At 45.9% G+C, this 19,831-nt stretch overlaps 1 protein-coding gene across 5 annotated transcripts in view; it reads right to left on the bottom strand.

Annotated features, from left to right (window-relative positions):
• Nucleotides 1-19,831, bottom strand: part of GALNT18 (polypeptide N-acetylgalactosaminyltransferase 18) — a 699,281-nt gene that overhangs the window by 526,205 nt on the left and 153,245 nt on the right. The window lies entirely within an intron of this gene.

Below are 19,831 nucleotides of genomic sequence, written 5' to 3'. Positions count from 1 at the left end.
ACTGTGTCCAGTTCTGGGCGCCACATTTCAAGAAAGATGTGGAGAAATTGGAAAGGGTACAGAGAAGAGCGACAAGAATGATTAAAGGTCTAGAGAACATGACCTATGAAGCCAGGCTTCATGAACTGGGCTTGTTTAGTTTGGAAAAAAGAAGATTAAGGGGGGACATGATAGCGGTTTTTAAATATCTAAAAGGGTGTCACAAGGAGGAAGGAGAAAATTTGTTCCTCTTGGTTACTGAGGACAGGACAAGGAGTAATGGGCTTAAAGTGCAGCAGGGGAGGTTTAGATTGGACATTAGGAAAAAATTCCTAACTGTCAGGGTGGTCAAATATTGGAATAAATTGCCAAGGGAGGTGGTGGAATCTCCCTCTCTGGAGATATTTAAGAACAGGTTAGATAGACATCTGTCAGGGATGGTGTAGGTGGAGCTTGGTCCTGCCGTGAGGGCGGGGGGCTGGACTCGAGGACCTCTTGAGGTCCCTTCCAGTCCTATGAATCTATGATTCTATGATGTTGTGGTTGGTGTCTGCTACAGGCCACCGAATCAGGTGGATGAGGTAGATGACGCTTTCTTCGGACAACTGAGCGAAGCTTCAAGATCGCAGGCCCTGGTTCTCGTGTGGGACTTTAATCACCCTGACATCTGTTGGGAAACCAATACGGCAGTACACAGGCAATCAAGGAAGTTTTTGGAGAATGTTGAGGATAACTTCTTGACACAAGTGCTGAAGGATCCAACCAGGGGTCGTGCACAGCTTGACCTTCTGCTCACAAACAGAGAGGAACTAATAGGGGAAGTGGAGGTGGGTGACAACCTGGGAAGCAGTGATCATGAGATGGTAGATTTCAGGATCCTGACCAAAGGAAGAAAAGAGAGTAGTAAAATACACACCTTGGACTTCAAAAAAGCAGATTTTGACTCCCTCAGAGATCTGATGGGCAGAATCCCATGGGATGTTAACACGAAGGGGAAAGGAGTCCAGGACAGCTGGCAGTATTTTAAAGAAGCCTTATTGAAGGCACAGAAAGAAACCATCCCGACGCGTAGCAAGAGAGGAAAACATTGTAAGAGATCGGACTGGCTTACAGGGGAAATCCTTGGTGAACTTAAGCACAAAAAGGAAGCTTACAAAAAGTGGAAACTTGGACAAATGACAAGGAGGGGTTTAAATGTATGGCTCGAGAATGCCGGGGGGTTATCAAGAAGGCGAAAGAGCAGATGGAATTGCGACTGGCTAAGGATGTGAAGGATAACAAAAAAGGTTTCTACAGGCACATTAACAAGAAGAAGATGATCAGAGAGGGTGTGCGGCCCCTAATGGATGAAGGAGATAACCTAGTGACAGATGATGTGGGAAAAGCTGAAGTACTCAGTGCTTTCTTTGCCTCTGTATTCATGGACAAGGTTGGCTCCTGGACTTGTGCGCTATGTGACGCAAGATGGGATGAAGATGGACATCCCGTGGTGCGTAAAGAACAGGTTAGGAACCATTTAGAAAAGCTAAACATACACAAATCCATGTGTCCAGACTTAAGGCATCCGATGTTACTGAGGGAGTCGGCAAATGTCATTGAGGAGCCTTTGGCCATTATCTTTGAAAAGTCGTGGAGATCGGGAGAAATCCAGGATGATTGGGAAAAGGCAAATGTAGCGCCCATCTTCAAAAAAGGGAAAAAAGGACGATCCAGGAAATATAGGCCGGTCAGTTTTACCTCGGTTCCTGGAAAAAACATGGAAGGGATCCTTAAGGAATCCATTTTGAGGCACTTGGATGAGAGGAAAGTGATTAGGAATAGTCAGCATGGATTCACAAAGGGCAAGTCGTGCCTGACCAATCTGATTAGCTTCTATGATGAGGTAACTGGCTCTGTGGATGTGGGAAAGTCAGTGGATGTGATATATCTTGACTTTAGCAAGGCTTTTGATACGGTCTCCCACAATATTCTTGCCAGCAAGTTAAGGGAATGTGGATTGGATAAATGGACGGTAAGATGGATAGAAAGATGGCTAGAAGGCCGGGCCCAATGGGTAGTGATCAATGGCTCGATGTCAGGATGGCGGTCGGTTTCTAGCGGAGTGCCCCAAGGTTCGGTTCTAGGAACAGTTTTGTTCAATATCTTTATAATGACCCGGATGAGGGGATGGATTGCACCCTCAGCAAGTTTGCGGATGACACTGAGGGTATGTCTACACTACCCTCCTAGTTCGAACTAGGAGGGTAATGTATGCATACCGCACTTGCTAATGAAGCCCGGGATTTGAATTTCCCGGGCTTCATTAGCATAAGCGGGGAGCCGCCATTTTTAAATCCCCGCTGCTTCGAACCCCGTGTAGCGCGGCTACACGGGGCTCGAACTAGGTAGTTCGGACTAGGGTGCCTATTCCGAACTACCGGTACACCTCGTTTCACGAGGAGTACCGGTAGTTCGGAATAGGACCCTAGTCCGAACTACCTAGTTCGAGCCCCGTGTAGCCGCGCTACACGGGGTTCGAAGCAGCGGGGATTTAAAAATGGCGGCTCCCCGCTTATGCTAATGAAGCCCGGGAAATTCAAATCCCGGGCTTCATTAGCAAGTGCGGTATGCATACATTACCCCGCTAGTTCGAACTAGCGGGGTAGTGTAGACATACCCTAAGTTAGGGGGAGACGTAGATACACTTGAAGGCAGAGATAGGCTCCAGAGTGACTTAGACAAATTGGAGCATTGGGCCACAAGAAATCTCATGAGGTTCAACAAGGACAAGTGCAGAGTCCTGCACGTGGGACAGAAGAATCCCAAGCATAGTTACAAGCTGGGGACCAACCAGTTAAGTACTGGTTCTACAGAAAAGGATCTGGAGCTTACAGTGGATGAGAAGCTGGATATGAGTCAACAGTGTGCCCTTGTAGCCAAGAAGGCTAATGGCATATTAGGTTGCATTAAGAGGAGCATTGCCAGCAGATCCAGAGATGTCATTATTCCCCTTTATTCGGCTCTGGTGAGGCCACATCTGGAGTACTGTGTCCGGTTCTGGGCTCCCCACTACAAAAAGGATGTGGACGCAGTGGAGAGGGTCCAGCGGAGGGCAACCAAAATGATTAGGGGGCCAGTGTAGACAGGCCAAATTTCGGAAAGCCTCTCCCAAAAAAACAATCGGAAAAGGTACGCAAATTGCAGAGCTGCTGTACTTGCCAGTAACTATCCTGAAAAACTTGTCCAAAGTTCGTGGGGATTTTCTATCCTGCTTCAATAAAAATATATTTAAACACGAACAGTACAGCAATTAGTGTGTACTGCTCTTCCAAAGTGCTTAGCATTAAACAAGACAAACCCTAAATTAGTCATATTTTTCTGACCCAAGACTCTCTGAAAAACACTCTCTTTAATAGCAATGCTTTCTTTTCACAGAGATGTTTGCAACTTCCACCATTATTCCTGTGAGCCCTCAGGATACTGTGCCGGAACTGAAAGGATAGTCGCACTGCTGCAACAGACACAATCTCTGAAGGAAACACAATGTCAATGTAATCCAAATTAGAAGTTTTTCCATTTTAAATGCATCTTGATTTCAAAATGGATGTAGATGTTTAGCATGCACGATAAGTCCATTCCATTTGAATTCTTGGGAGTCTGTTAGTAAATTAAACAAAGACTTTGAAATCTCACTGAGATGGGCACCGATTTAATTACCCTTTTGCCCAGCAGAGGAGAAACAATGGATTTGATTCTACTACTCTTTAGGGGTGGTATATTTCTGGGAAATACAGACAAGCTAGTGAGACTCCATGGCTGTATCTGTTGTGAGGGTTGTATTTGCTTGCGGGTAATGGAGGCCAATATTTTTACAAAGAACAGAAATGATCCCCAGCTAGAAATCATCTCAAGCATCATGCCAGCTTTCTTGTGATGCCTTTTATTTTTTTAAAAAAATCATGTGAGAGGAGTAATAGCATGCCTCTGAAAAACAGGTGTGGGAATAGAGAGCACACTCTTGAGTTTTTGGAAAGGAAAGGCTAGATACAATGGAAGATCTATTTGAATGTTGTCTGGTATATAGTTAAGCTTTGGTCAAGGGCCTCTTCTGTTGGAGTGTTCACCCACAGCAGAATGGAGGGGGTTGATAGAGGCCTCATAGACCTGCTATGACCTGTCCCAGAAAGGAGTAGTGGAGGTGAGTCCTCCAAATAGCCTAGGAATCAGTCAGTTGGAGGAAACATGGAGCAGCCAATCAGGACCCAGTGGGATCACATAAAAGGAGCTGCAGGGTCAGAGACAGTCTGGCAATGTCTACACTACGGACCTTACAGCTGCACAGTGTACTGATGCCACTGCATCAATGTAAGACCACCTGTGTGTCTACTCTATGCTGACAGGAGAGAACTCTCCCTTCAGTATAAGAAAACCACTTCCGTGAGCATCAGTAGCTATGTTGGCGGGAGAAGCTCTCCCACTGACAGCACTATGCACACTATCACTTATGCTGGTGAAACTTACGTCACTTAGGGGCATGGGTTTTTTCACTTATTTCCTCCATTCCTTAGTGAACAGTAACAGAATTAGAATACAAAACAGTTCAAGGTACTTCTGTACAACCTTGGATGGAGGCTACGTATGCACTTGTTTAAAAATTATTTACTGGAACAACTCATCATAGAAGCATCTTAAATGGATTCCAGACAATCTTGTAATCCCCAAAAAGAATCTGCTGCATGGCTTGTTATATATTGATTGCCTTTCTGGGGGGCCAAGGCGGCAGATTGATCTGGATTACCCAAGCCCAGCATTCCATTTCCTTTGTCAGATGATGATGCAAACAGAAACCAGCAGAAGTTTAGAAGGGGAGTGTGTCAGAAGGGCAGTCAGCACAGATTATGGTCACCAGCAAGCCATTACGGACACTTCCTGAAGTTTCGGGCTACCAACTGTGCTTTGACCAAGGCCAATCTGACCATGTGCAGCTTATGTTGTGAAGCTCCAAAACTCAATACATGTTCTGTGCAGGAAGCATCATCAGCACGAAGAGCATAGTTATCTAGTTGAAGGGAAGCAGAATCAAATTGACATCCCTTGTCCATAGAAGCTCCAACAGAGGCACTCAGGAGATGTTTGGGGGAAACGCATCAGCAAAGTTAACAGAGTGGACTTTAAATACAATATTATATATGTGGCCAAAGAGTAAAACTCACGATTGTTTCAAATCAACCTGGGCACTGAACAGAAAGGTCTGCAACAAGATGCCCAAGAAAGCAATGCTTACATTTAGTTTCCAAACAGCGTAAGTCTGTATCAATGCTTTTTTAAATCAAAGGAAGTCTTGGAAAGCAAGGGCAACCTAGAAACAACCTAGAAATAATGGTTATGCTGCATAACTGTGTGTCTTACAGTTTCATGAATGCTTCTCTTGCCTCTACACTACAGTTTTTCCGACAAAACTTGCAGAACGTCCACACTGCAATTGCGTTCTTTCACAAGTAAATCAAAAGAACAGAGGATTTTTTCCAACAGCTTCTACGAGGAAGAAGCTTTTTTGCAAAAGAACTCTTTCAGAAAAAGGCGTGTGTGGATGGGGAGAAGGATTTTTTTTTTTTGGAAGAAGAGACCTCCAGGAAAAACCACAGGTACCCCGTGGCCACTCCATACAAAGTAATCACAACTCTATAGTTCCTGTGTCCTGGCCTCTCTTAAAGCTGCAGGCCCCCTGGACAAGCCTTGCAGCAAAAAGCCAATCAGAGAGCAGCACCCTGACCACGCGGCTCTCCCTGCTACAGGCATTGCTAGCCATGTCCGCACCTGAAGCCCCCCGCAATCTCCCTGGCCGCCACTGGGAGCAGCCCCAGGGGTGCTGGGACCCACCCAGGGGGAGCAAGAGGCGCACACCCTCCTGGTCAGGCCCAGAGAGCCAGTCCCTCCTTGAACAGTGGGGTGAGAAGGAGGCCTTGCAGGATCCCTGGCCAAAGCGGCACAACACGGAAATTTATGACCAGATGACCAAGTCCCTGGTGGAGCATAGACACCCAACCCGGACCTTGAAATAGGTCTGGAGTAAGGTGAAAGAGCTCCGCTAGGGATATGTCCGTGCCACTGAACACAGTTCCCACTCAGGGGTAGGACCCCACTCCTGCCCCTACTACAGGGAGCTGCACCAAATCTTGGGAGGGTAGGGAAATATCTTCCCCACCCATCCTTATGAACTCCAGACTGGAGACCCCAGCCATCAGCTTGGGGTCCTGGTCATGCAGGACTAGAAAGGAAGCTGACAGAAAGTGCTGCAAAAACTGCAGCATGGCTGTGCGGGCCATCGCATACCATGGGGTAGCTCCGGCTCCATGGCTCAAAGGAAAAGGCTGTGGCATACAAAAAAACCAGGGCAACTACAGCAGGCACTGCAAGAACTTTGCTGTCCCTTGAAGAGGTAGCAAGCAGGCAGCAGAAGCAAAGAAATGGCTGTCCGGGGGGGGGTCCCTTTAAGCGCGTGTCTCGGCAAGGCTCCAACACCAGCCCTCGGAAGCAACTGGTGACCTAAAGCCCTGGATGAAGTGGTTCCAGGTGGCCTTTTATGCGAGAGAAAGTCCAATCAGTCTAGACGGTCTCTTTTGTAAAAGTGCATCACTTTTTAAATGCGCTTTTGTATGTGGATGCGCTCTTGTGCAAGAAGGTTTTTCGGTGGATCTCTTCTGAAAAAAGCTTCTTGCAAAAAAAGTCTGCAGTCCAGACGTAGCCTAACTTTGCATCTCATGAGCAGTTGATTTCTCAGGCAGCATTCATCTGGATAGCCTATATAAATGTTACTTTAGCAATAGATTTTGTGCATCCCCCTGGAATGTAAAGAGAATCTGTTCAATTCCCCAGTTATACGTGTAGAATGGAAAGGAAATGACTAAAAGGAAATTAAAAGTTTAAAGATATCAGAACTACCTGGTTAATTATCCTTAGAGTCCAATTTGTATTTATGCTCATGAAGCCAATTAACACACACTCTCTTTCCTTGGCTTTCACCTCTACATTCCACATACATGGAGCAATGCAGCAAGGAGATGGAACAAAATTCACATAAGTACTGCAAAGGTGACAAAGATTCTGAGGGTGGGAGATCATCTTCCGACTTTATCTTTGAGTTGCTTTTCATGCTTCTCTTGAATAAGCTCAGAATTTCCTGCTATAAGGAAAACATGACAACTGCTACCCTCAATAGCAGTTCATGAAAAAGCATATATAGGAAAATAAAATAGCCAAAGAAAAGTCTGAAAATTAAGTTTTAGAACCTTACTTTCCAAGGATGCTTAATCATAGATTAGCATTGGAGGAGACCTCAGGAGGTCACCTACTCCACCTCCCTGTTCCAAGCAAGCTCAATCTCAACTAAATCATCCCAGCCAGGGCTTTGTCAAGACTTGTTAAGTCATACATCATATCAGCACTTGCAATCCTTGCATGCCCTGGGATGTCTTGTATTGCACTAGGTAACAACTGAAGCCTGAAGCACCAAAGGGTTCACCAGTCACATCATCTGTCTGACCCACCTGCCCAGGGATACATAGAAAAATCTCTCTGTACTCCATCATAAGTATGACTTAAATTCTGTGGCTTTTTAGGTGACATGCTAGCAGGAAGAATAGTCCACAGTCAGTCTGATAGTCTGTGTCTAGACTGCTATCACAGGGTAAGCTTGAGAAGACATGCCATAGCTAGCTTTATCTAACTTGAGTTTTGGAACACTGAATCCATGACAATGCAAGCCTCTGTATGAAGTGTACCAGCCCAGGATAATTACTCCTGGGGTTAGCCCATACTCAAGTGCATGCTGCTGCAGCTTTGCTATCCTGGGACCTGACAGCTCGATAACGATAAAGCTAGCTTGGGTATGTCAGCTGAGGCTATGTCTGTGGTCACTTCTTGTCATGTAGTCTAGACATACCCTTGCTCTCTGTGCCTTTGTTCCTCATATGTAAAATGGGGAGGACACTTCTGCCTTACCTTTTGGGGTGTTGTAAGGATAAATATGCTGTGAGGTGCTTAAATACGAAGGTGAAGAAGGCCATACAAGTACTTAGATTGTATTCATCTTACTCACTTTGTCAAGTTTACTTTTTGCATCTTATTTCAAATTGAACTGTAAACAGTTTAGGGTAGAGACTGTATCTGCCCAGCTGTAATGGGGCGTCTGCCCCCACACTGGCCTTTAAGGGGCTAAAACTCAGCTCTGGGTGAGAGCTGGAGCCATGGAGCAAGCAGCTGCAGCAGATAGTTGTCAATTAGGTCCCAACTGTGAGTTGTATAAATAAGGGCTCCAGGAGGGAGGAAGAGAAAGACTCACTCTTGCTCCAGCTTCCTGGGAACCTAGAGGCTTCCTGATTTAGAGCAGGGCTGGGGAAACACAGGCAGAGCTGGGGAAGCTCTGGCCAGACACGCTCCCAGGCTGCAGGGCCTGAAGCAAGACCTCAGGCTATTAGGGCTGTGGGGAGGCAGCCAGAGGAGGCAAAGGCAGCAGGTCCTCACCCCCTTGCCAGTGCTGAGTGGCCATTTCAGACTGCAGTTTGCCCCTGTGGAAGGGGCTAGAGAAAGACTGGAAGTGTGTCACTGAACAAAGGAGAGCATAGGGGGATTGAGGGTCGCCAGAGAGAGAGGATTCCAAAGTGTGGGGGCACTATGGTAGGCTAGTATCCCGGCAGAGGGCGACATGGTCTGGGAGAGATGTGGGCCCTGACCTAGAGTTATGGAGAACAACAGTAACACTGGGTGAGTGTGACGGCACGTTGGGAGTCTCCCGTCTCCTGCACCCCGAAATGGCACAAACAGACTCCACCAGCCAGTGGAATTGAGGGTGGTTTATTGCTTCTCCACGATACAGCATAGCACAGATGTAATCTGGTTACAGGAACTGGGGGCTAAGAGGCCTCAGTGCCCCCTTGAGATGGGGGGATCCCAGCCCCCTCCCCAGTTCCTTCTCCCCTGCTTTCCAGACAGGAACTGACTCACTCTCCTCCAGCCCTGCCCCCCAGCCAGGGCAGCATTCCACCTTCCTTTGTTCCTCTCCATGGGGGTCAGCTGGCCAAACCAGTTGGGATACCCTCTTTGCATAGTGACTCATCACTTGTCTGCTCGGTGGTACTACAGACAGCAGCCAGAGACTTAGCAGGTTACCCCCCACTACGTCACAGTGAGACACCAGACAGAAGGGGGTGCTCTAGCATGAAGAAAGGCTAATTCCCTGAGCTAATTACCTGAGGCCCTGTGGTGGTGAGGTCTGCCCTGTTACACCATCTAATTGCATTTTTTAAAACAGCATTTGTACAATACAGGGCTTGCATGCTCCAGGGTTGGTGCAGCTTGGTCCTTCCCATTCTCTGTCTGTGCCACATGATAGTTTAGTCTCCTGTATGATGTAATTTTGTCTAATTTCTCTTGCTGCATTTAGCACGTGGATGTTGGTGGCCTGTCATGTACAGGTCAGACTAGATGATCAGGTGGTCCCTTCCAGCCTTACATGCTACATAAGAACGTTTTGGCACTGCAGTACAAACGGCACTGTACTTATTATAATGGCCTGGCTCAGTCACCAATGGGAACACAATCTGGGACTTCTGGAATTAAGAGTACTGCCTGAATTAAAAGGACCAGATCCATTTGCTCAGAGACAGAAGCCTCTATAGGTCTAGTTAGTAGAGGTAGACAAAGAAATACCTTATTGATGTGTAGTTATCTATATTAGTTAGCACATTAAGGCCTGGTCTACACTAGGCCTGGAAGGTTGGCTTAAGGTATATAACTCCAGCTACGTAGAATATGAAGCTGGAGTTGGTTTACCTCAACGGGAACAAATGCTCCTGTCGGCTTTCCTTACTCCTTGCTGTCACATAAAAAGCCATATGTGGGCCTATAGGGGTTAAATTTGTATTCCTCCAGGCCAGCCTTGAGCCCTGCTGGCAAAAACACCAGGGCTGTGTCTAGCCTGGCAAGTTTTTCCGCAAAAGCAGCTGAAGCAGCTGCTTTTGCGGAAAAACTTGCCAGCTGTCTACACTGGCTGCTTGAATTTCCGCAAGAACGCTGATGATCTCGTGTAAGATTGTCAGTGTTCTTGCGGAAATACTATGCTGCTCCTGTTCAGGCAAAAGCCCTCTTGTGCAAAAGCATTTGTGCAAGAGGGCCAGTGTAGACAACGCGGTATTGTTTTGTGCAAAAAAGCCCCGATCACGAAAATGGTGATCGGGGCTTTCTTGCGCAAAACTGCGTCTAGATTGGCACGGACGCTTTTCCGCAAAAAGTGCTTTAGCGGAAAAGCGTCCGTGCCAATCTAGACACTCTTTTCCGCAAATGCTTTTAACGGAAAAGTTTTCCGTTAAAAGCATTTGCGGAAAATCATGCAGTCTAGACGTAGCCCAGGTGTTCTCTATCAGACAGCCTTCATCAGCTGCAACTCCCTATGGTTGCTAGCTGAGAGCTGAGTATGGAATAAATAACATGAGCTTGGTTCTCAGCCCTGTGGGAATGCTGAGAGTGGCATTGGGCCGGTATGCATGGACCCAGTAAACAACTGTAGTATAACTAGTGTAAGGAGTCCCATGTCTGGTGAGTCCCACCAGGGACCTAGACCTCGGAGGGTGCCCTGGATTCTCCCAGCTGGAACCACGTCCACTGTGGCCTGGTGCGAGGTGACAGGAATGGGACTCCCCATAGACTGAAGGGGAGTAAGCATTTCCAAGTGCATTGCTCTGCCTATGCTTATTGGTGTATTACTTTACAGTAGCTGTGTAACCATCTGGCAGTATTAACCCTGTAGAGATGTAGTAAGATTAATAAAAGCAACTATCCCTAATCGACTCTGTCTTGAAGCAAATCCATAATCCTATTGGGCCCTGGCCCTGTGAGTTGACACACGCAACTGTGAGGGATACAGGTGCCAGCTCAAGCTGCCCTCAGCATTTGATTTATGGATCTTAACTAGACCCACTAAATCGAACACCGGACTGTCAACCTTCATCACAGTGAGTGAAGATGTGCCCTAAGTGTGTGTCTACAGCTTGTTCTATCCCACAAGCTAAAGGATAAGTTCTAGTGTGCACAAGCATGGTATGCACTTTGCCTGTGTCATGTGGACTCTGCTAGCATGCACTAAAAGCTCCTTAAGTGCTCACAGATGTAGCTGAATTTCAAACACCACCAAGTCAATGTGCACTGGGGAACTTCCAGTGAGTGCCACAAGGATCCACATAGACAGCTACTCCATGACACACCAAATGCATTAGAATTTGCACCACAGCTGGCATGTACTAACATACAGTACCATGTAGAAAAGGCCTGCGTGACACTAAAGAGCCCATTATTTTAAAGGTTAATAAATATTATCCATATTTTACAGATGGAGAAATTGAAGGGGGAGGGGAAAGATAAATGTGATTTCTACAAAGTCACACAGTAAACCATTGGCAGAACTTGCTCCCAATTCCCCAATCTCATCACTAGACGATGCTGCTGCCTATGTTTTACATTCTCATTTTTACTCCAAATTCCATCTCTCGCATATAACACAAAAGGGATATATTAATCTGTTTCTAAGTAAAATGATCTGGAACTGGAAGATTGTAATTCAGATGTGTAGTCAACAGCTGCTGTGGCTCTGACTGGATGAACATTCATTTTCGAATTCTCAGATCCCTGACAATAATATTATCAGAGAAGAATTAACAATCTTTTCCAGCCCAGCTTAATTTTACTCAATAAAGAAAAAACAAAAATGTGCAGCTGGATACAATAACTTGCATCTCAATAAACATTATCTCTTCTGTAATCTGCCTAAAGGGCTTCTCTTTTATCAACTATTTGCTTTTAAAGAATATTATGACCTATAGGAGTAACAACTCTAGAACTGTTGTAATAACTAAGCAGATTTTAAATTCACCACATGTAGCAATTCATCTAGCTTTCTTGTTGTAAGAGAAAAGCAAAAACAATTACTTTAATCATTAAACTGTTTTAACATTCTATTGTTAAAGTCACGTTCTATTTTATTCTGTACACCTCAATTCTGCAGACAATTATACTGCATGCATAAAGTTAAGAACAAGTAGCCCCCAATAACCTGAATGGGTCTACCCATATGTGTAAAGTTAAGTGCACAGAATCATAGATTCAGTGTGAACATTAGGAGGCTGACCTCCTACATAGCACGCCAAAAAATTCTACCAAGAATTTCTACATCAAGTTCATCATTTCTGTTTAACATATATGACCTCTCGAGGTCCCTTCCAGTCCTATGATTCTATGATCTTTTAGAAAGAAATCCAATCTTGACTTAATGACTGTAAATGGCAGGGAATTCTTACATCAGGCCTGGGAAAAATACCCTCCATGGCAGGGGTGGGCAATAACTTTTGGCGGGGGGGCCACTCCCAAGATTTTAGTAAGTGGCCAAGGGCCGCACTTTTCTGTGGAGGAGGTGCAGGCTCAAAGTTGGGTCCAGAAGGGTGCACGGGGTAAGGGACCGGGGTACAGGAGAGGATGTGGGGTCTGACAGGGTGTTTGGGTGGAAGAGGGGGTTGTGACCTCGGTCAGAGGATTGGGATCTAGGGTCAGGGAGGGAGTGTGGATGCAGGAGAGGATTCTGGCCTGAGGGAAGGGTTTTAGAAGGGACACAGGTCTGGGAGGGAGTTGTGACATGGGGCAGAGGGGCACAGAGGGTTTGCATGGTGATCTGGGGGAGGGAGTTGGGATGCAGGAAGGGCTGGGCTGCCAGAGGCAGGAGCTAGCTGCTGGAAAATAGGGTTGCCAGGTGTCTGATATTGACCCGGACAGTCCTGTATTTTGGCCGCCTGTCCGGTAAAAAAATTAAGAAAATACAGGACACCTAAAATGTCTGGTATTTTCTGTTTTTTTTCCCTGCCAGGAGGCGAAAATACTGGACACCTGGCAACCCTACACACACTCGCAACTGGGCCCAGCTCCTGGCTCCCCTCCCCCCCCCCCCCCGAGCCCCGACATCCCCAGCTCCCGGACTTCCTGCTTTCCTGGTTCCACAGGGAAGCTGCATTCTGGCTTGATCAAGAAAACAAACTGGCTGCAGGCAAAAAGCCTAAAGACCAAGGGGAAGTACTGAAAGGGGCCATGTTGTTTTATTATTATTTTTTTTTTTTTTGCTCAACAACTTTGGTGTCCCCCTTTTTTCCCCAGCATTTTTTTTTGCAGGGCGGTGGGGCCGGGGGGGATGTTTGGTATTTTTGGTTATATCATCTGGCAACCCTACTGGAAAATGCAGCCTCCTCAGTCCACGTGGATCTCAATTCAGGGTGTGGGAAAGAGGCTTGCATTGCCCCTGTCACTCAGGCCAATCTCTCAGCTCTGATTGGATGGCTGTTTCCAGTCAATAAGAGCTGAGGATTGGGCTGGGAGCGGGGCAGGGAGATTGCATGCAGCCTCTCCCTCCCTGCACAGCAGACAGATGAAAGGACTGGGTTTTAAACTACAGCAGCTACGTGCCTGAGGGTCTCAGCAGGGGGATCTTCAGGCCAGATCTGGTGGCTTGGCAAGCTGGATCCGGCCCCTGGACCATATTTTGCCCAGGTCTGCTCCACGGGCAGGATTTAGCCAGTCAAGCTGCCAGATCTGGCCCGCAGATGGAGACTCCCTGTCTGCCCCCTGCAATCTGCTGATAAAGGCAGCTATTTTGGGGCTCTTTTTGAACCCCTAAGAGCCTGGGGGAGGGAGAGGCTTCATGTGCAACCCCCTCCCCCATTGGCCAGTTTCCCACCCATGGAAGCAGGCAGTTTGCAAAACACCCTCCCCCACAACCCCTCAGGTTCATAGCTGTTCAAAAACAATATGGCTCCTGCAGGGCGGAGCAGGCAGGGAATCTGCCTGAGAAGGCTGCTGGTTGGGAGTCAAGCAGGTAAATCTCCCTGCCAGAGCCTGCCTCTAGCACCCCAACACTTTTCTCCCTACTTTACACTGCTCTCCTCCTGCACCCACATCCCCTCCTGCCCCCGGTCAAAAACCAGTCCCCTGCAACCCTCCTGCACTCCAGTCTGCTGCACCAAGTCACAACCCCCTCCTACCCTAGGTCACTGCCCCAACCCCTCCACCCCCTCCTAGCCCCTTCCCCAGGTCACATCTCAAACCTCTGCACCCTAGTCCCCTAACCCAGATTGCAATGGTCTCCTTTACCCAATCTCCCACCCAGACCCCACATTTTCTCCTGCATCCCAATCCCTTACTGCAAGCTCCCTTGTGCACCCAACTTCCATCTCAGACCCCACCTCTCCTCCATTAATAAATTTTATTAATAAATTAATAAATTTTCTGGTTAAAAGATGAGTGAAGAGGTTATTTAAAAGCCACCGAGTTACCACTTTATAGAGCTTTACTAATTCTGCTAGAGTGTGCATAATTATAGTTATTCTAAAAAAAGATACTTGAGCCCTATGAGGAAAGAGCTGAAATTTAGAACAACTTACACAATCTACAGTTACTGAACAGCTACAAATTCATCCTGTCTTCTCCATATTTAAAGGCCAAATGCAGCTCTTCATCATCACCATAGCCTTAGGAGTGATCACTGCAGACTGCTGCAGCAGTGAAAACATTTGCAGATGAAAAGGCTTTGTTGATTATGGAACATGGCACTAGCAGCGATCCTCTAATGTCAAGATTCTGTGGTACAAAATTAGTCATAGAAGACTGAAGGCAGTCACCGGTCTGTGTCGCCACCACAAATGATTCTGCCCTTATGGTGCTCTTCCAGAAAACATAGCATATATCAGTGTTTCTCAACCAGTGGTATGAGTACCCTCAGGGTACTCAAGAGAAGTCTGGGGGAGTACGTCAACACAACTGAAATTTGGAGAAAACAGAATTTTTGTTTTAAGTTTTACAGCGCTTTATTATTTTGGTACTTTTTACATTCAAAAATGTCATCGCCTGCCCAGCTACAATTAAGTTGTTTAAATAAATGTGTTGCAATGGTAGAAAAAAAAATTTGTGGTCTAAAAAATGTAGGTACTGGGGTACTTATATTTTTTTTAAAAGGGGGGGTACTTACAATTTTTTTAAAAAGGGGTATTTATTAAAAAAAGGTTGAGAAACACTGGTATATATCACCTTTGTTTATTATGTTCACTTTTTATCATTAGTGAAAAATACCTAGGGTAGAGTGGCAAACTGCTTTCGCCTCTCTAATCAGAAAACAGTTAGATCTTCCATTGCCTATTTCTGTGATGGGCAGTTTCACATTGCCTGCTAATTATTCTGATTATCTTGGATAAAATTTTTCTGTAACCATTTGTTTACTCTATAAAAAGCCATATTTATTTACACTTTCTCTCTCTCTCATATACACACACACACACACACCCAACATATACACAAAGATTTCCTGTGTTTTTCACAGTATGTATTCTTGTGTTTCTAAAACATACAGTATAAAGTATGTTTTACAAATATTCCTGGTATAGGGTTGCCAGGTGTCCGCTATTGACCCAGACAGTCCAGTATTTTCTCCTCCTGTCCGGTAAAAAAATTCAGATATTTTCTGATATTTTTTTCCCTGCCAGGAGGCAAAAACACCAGACACCTGGCAACATCTACGACACACTCAGCAACTGGGCCCAACCCCTGGCCCCTCCTGCCCCTATGCTGGGCTCCCTGGACCCCCCGCCAGCCCCTCCTACCCACTTACCTGGTTCTGCAGGGGCTTGTCTTGTGGCTGGAAAGAAAATCAAAATGGCCACTGGCAAAAAAGTCTCTTCTTAAAGGGGCCATGATTTTTAATTTTTTAATTTTTTTTGCTTAAGAAGTGCTGTCAGGGTCCTTTTTTTTTTTTTTTTCTTTTTTCTCAACTTACAACTTTGGTCGTCCCCCCTTTTTTTCTCAACAGAATGTTTTTCCCGGTGTTTTTTTTGGGGGGGGGAGGGGTGTTTGGTATATTTGGTTAAACCATCTGGCAACTCTACCCCGGTAAGAATGGCATACAGTGGTAACAGAACAATGAATAAGGCTTTATCCTCAGTAGAAAGGTCAGACAGAAATAATGGAAGTAGAAAAGAAACAACATAGAAGCTACTGGCCTTCTAATCCACTATACTCTTCTCCCATTTTATGGTATGATATATGAGAATGCTTTGTTCTGGATTTCTGCTCAGCAGAGCACAACCACAAAGAAAAACAAACTATTATCTCCCAGTTCAAAAAGCTTTCAGAAACCAGTTGCTGAGACTCTGTCACTATTTGTTATCAGAGAAGCTTTCTATCAGCCAATTGTTAATCCTTACTCTCGCCATTATAGCTCATAAGTGATGCCTTCCGCTGTCTGTGAGAAGAAACTAAAGCTTCTTAAGGCTCAAAGATATTAGTACTTGCTTTAGAGTCACCCCTGGAATCATGCTGAAACAGCAACAGTTGCATAAAGTATAAAAGTTGTGTATAATCCTCGTTAGTAAAGTTTGCTACTGGCCAAAACTCTGCATGTAGTAGTGCTGCCTCACTGTTGTACTGAGTCAACTCTTGGTTCAGTCTGGTCCAGTTCATTCCTGCAGGAGGCGACCTGATCTACCCTAACCTCCTGTATGTGCCCCACTGGGCTGGAAATCCCACAAGTAGCAGCTTTCTTGTGAGATCGGACCTTTGTACACCCACTTGCTTACCACACACCTCTATGAGAACAAGCAATGATTACTCATTGTAGCGACACAATACATAAACATAGCACTGTACTCACCATACTTCCCACTCCAAGTATGAGGAATTCAAAGTAACATAAAATAGTGGGGTGAAAAGTATTTTTAAAAGATCCCCGATGAAAAAACACTTTTACTGCTTCATAGTATTTTTGCACTGACACATTTCTCTCATTAGCAGACAAGCAGTGACAAGGAGCTCTTCTCCAGCTTCCTGACAGTTCCTAAATGCTTTGTTTACAAATAGTGATAGAAATGTAGCCGTGTTAGTCTACGGTAGCTGAAACAAAAAACAGGACTATGTAGCACTAACAAGATGGTTTATTAGATGATGAGCTTCCTCAGATCCACTTCCTCAGATCAAATAGTGGAAGAAAATAGTCACAACCATATATACCAAAGGATACAATTTAAAAAATGAACACATATGAAAAGGACAAATCACATTACAGAACAGAAGGGGGATGCGGGGGGAGGGGGAAAGGTAAATGTCTGTGAGCTAATGGTATTAGAGGTGATAATTGGGGAAGCTATCTTTGTAATGGGTAAGATAGCTAGAGTCTTTGTTAAGACCCTGATGTAAAGTGTCGAATTTTAGCATGAATAACAGTTCAGAGGATTCTCTTTCATGGCTCTCAATGTGATGCGCAATCAGCATGCACCTCACTTCACATGCCCTTGCTTTATGTGGACAGAGGTGCCTTTTGCTCCCGATATCCAAAATGATAGCGAGTCTGGGGAACATGCAAAGGGGCTCTCTTTCCCCCCTAAACATATTTACAAAAAGTAGCTCCTATTAACAATAATATGTAAAGAGAAAAAACAGACCTCAGCTATGGTCTACCAAGCATGGAAACACAGCTTATACTTCCACGTGGTTTGCTCATCAAAATAAAATAAAATAAAACTCATCATTGACTAAACTCTGTTCCCACTGAAATCTCACCTCCAGCTAAAAGGATTAACAGGTGTTCCTGCATCAATCAGTACCTATGATAAATCACAAAAGGCAGTATATACAGTATAATGGAAACTTCACAGCTTCTTCTAAACAGTGGTGCTTTGGGAGTTAATGTAATATTTGGTGTCTAAATTCATAACACATAAGTGCACAGTTTTAGTCTGTACATAACAACATAAGAATGGCCATACTGGGTCAGACCAATGGTCCATCCAGCCCAGTATCCTGTCTGCCAATAGTGGCTAATACCAGATGCCCCAGAGGGAGGGAACACAACATGATCCCTCCCCTGTCACTCACTTCCAGAGAAACAGAGGCTAGGGACATTATTCCTACCCATCCTGGGTAATACCCATTGATGAACCTAACCTCCATGAATCTATCTGGCTCTTTTTTGAACCCTGTTAAAGTTCTAGCTTTCACTACATCCTCTGGCAATGAGTTCCACAAATAGACTAGGTGCTGAGTGAAGAAAAACTTCCTTTTGTTTGTTTTAAACCTGCTGCCTATTAATTTCATTTGGTGATCCCTAGTTCTGATATTGTGGGAATAAGTACATAACTTTTCCTTGTTCACATTTTTCATAACGCTGAGTGGTCACTGGCTGTTAACTATTTCTGGATGCTATTACCCTGGGCTAAATTTGAATTAACTCTAGATGTCCCAGTGGCTCTGTGTCCTATTAACAGTTTCCAGAGCCTTTCAATACCTCCTCGGGTTCTGGCTCAATACCCGTCACAGAACTCAAGCAAAGCAGCGTTGCTGGTGACTATGGGTACCGGGTATCTCATGAACACACTGCTGAGATTGCAGTGACTGAGGTCTCCTATGACTAAGGCACTGGGATGGGGTGTACCAGCCCTGCACTGTGAAAGCTCTGATTCACCAGGCTCACCTGGCTGAGGAAGCTCTGCCCCGCAGCCCTGCATGCTCAGACTGCAGCCCAGGTATAAAAGCCTGGAGGGAGGCTCAGTCTGGGCTGGCTGCTGAGGAGGAAGGATGTGCTGCCCGAGCTCCTTCAGGTGAACCGCCTGACAGTTCAGACCGGGAAGCCAGCCAGAAGGGACCAGCCAGGGAGGCTTCCAGCCCAGAGGAAGAGCAGCAGAGACCAGTCATGGAAGGACCTGGCTCAGAGGACACAGGACCTGGCTCAGAGGTAGGCAAGACACAAGGAATCCTGGACAGGGTAGGAAGTAGCCCAGGGCAGGAAACTGGACTCCTGAGAAGCTTAGCATATTTCAGGCAGACTCCCCGCTGAACTAGTGGTGGGACATGCCCACCACTGACAGAGCCCTGGGCTGGGACATGGTGGAGAGGGAGGGACCAAGTCCCCTTACGCCCCAAGGGGATGCTGCCCCTTGACTTCTGATTCAGCCACTAGGCCACACTGCCCCAGTGAAGGGGATGTTGCTAGAAACTCTGGCCATTACGCTGCACTGTCCTGGGGAAGAGGGACTCCGGGGTATAGCCATGTTGGGGTTGCAGAAGACATGGGGTGTGGTGCCACAAGGCCCAGGGGCTCAACAGTGTCCCCTGGGTGAGGGACAAAGGAACCACCCCACGACAGGCACCTTGGTGCCAGATCAGCCAAGAGGTCGATGTGCTGTATTGCCTGGCAGGCATTCTGCCCACGGTTAATCAGAGAAGTCCCTCTGGTGGTTAGTGACATAAAGGAAGTGGAAGAGTTAATTTGGGGATATTAATTAACAGCCTCGTGGCTTGTTTTGGTGATGGATTGGGGTTGAAGTTTCTCCATAAGCTGCACATGCTGGTTGGTGTTTCTTCTAGCCGTTCCTCTGAGATCTCAGAATTCATTTTGGATTGTTCCCAAGTCCCACTCAGCCCGAGATCCTTACCCAACAGAGTGCTCTTAGACTTGAATTAGCTGCGCTTTCCTCTGCGGTGGGAAATTCTACAAGTGGAGTTTGACCCTGGGGGTTCTGGAACTTTTCCTCTCCACAGACACCTACATTTCTTATCGCGTTCCTTGCCACTGTGGCTGGTGGCAGAGTAGAGTTTCTAAAAGCACTGGGTTTCTCTGTTCTGCACATAGAAGTGAATGGGACATGTAATTCTCCAGGCAGTTCCTGAAGTTAACTTGTGATATTGGTCTCCTCTTCACGTGCCCCTGGAGTCTGTAAATCCTGTACATATCCATTAGTACAAATGAGGATACTAACTAATGTTTACTATTTAATTTTTGAAGGTGCTCAAACATCTAAGT

The sequence above is a fragment of the Pelodiscus sinensis genome, chromosome 5 (assembly GCF_052426305.1).
Source record: "Pelodiscus sinensis isolate ZL-2025 chromosome 5, ASM5242630v1, whole genome shotgun sequence".
NCBI classification, from domain to species: domain Eukaryota; kingdom Metazoa; phylum Chordata; order Testudines; family Trionychidae; genus Pelodiscus; species Pelodiscus sinensis.
This window is presented reverse-complemented; position numbering and strand designations above follow the sequence as displayed.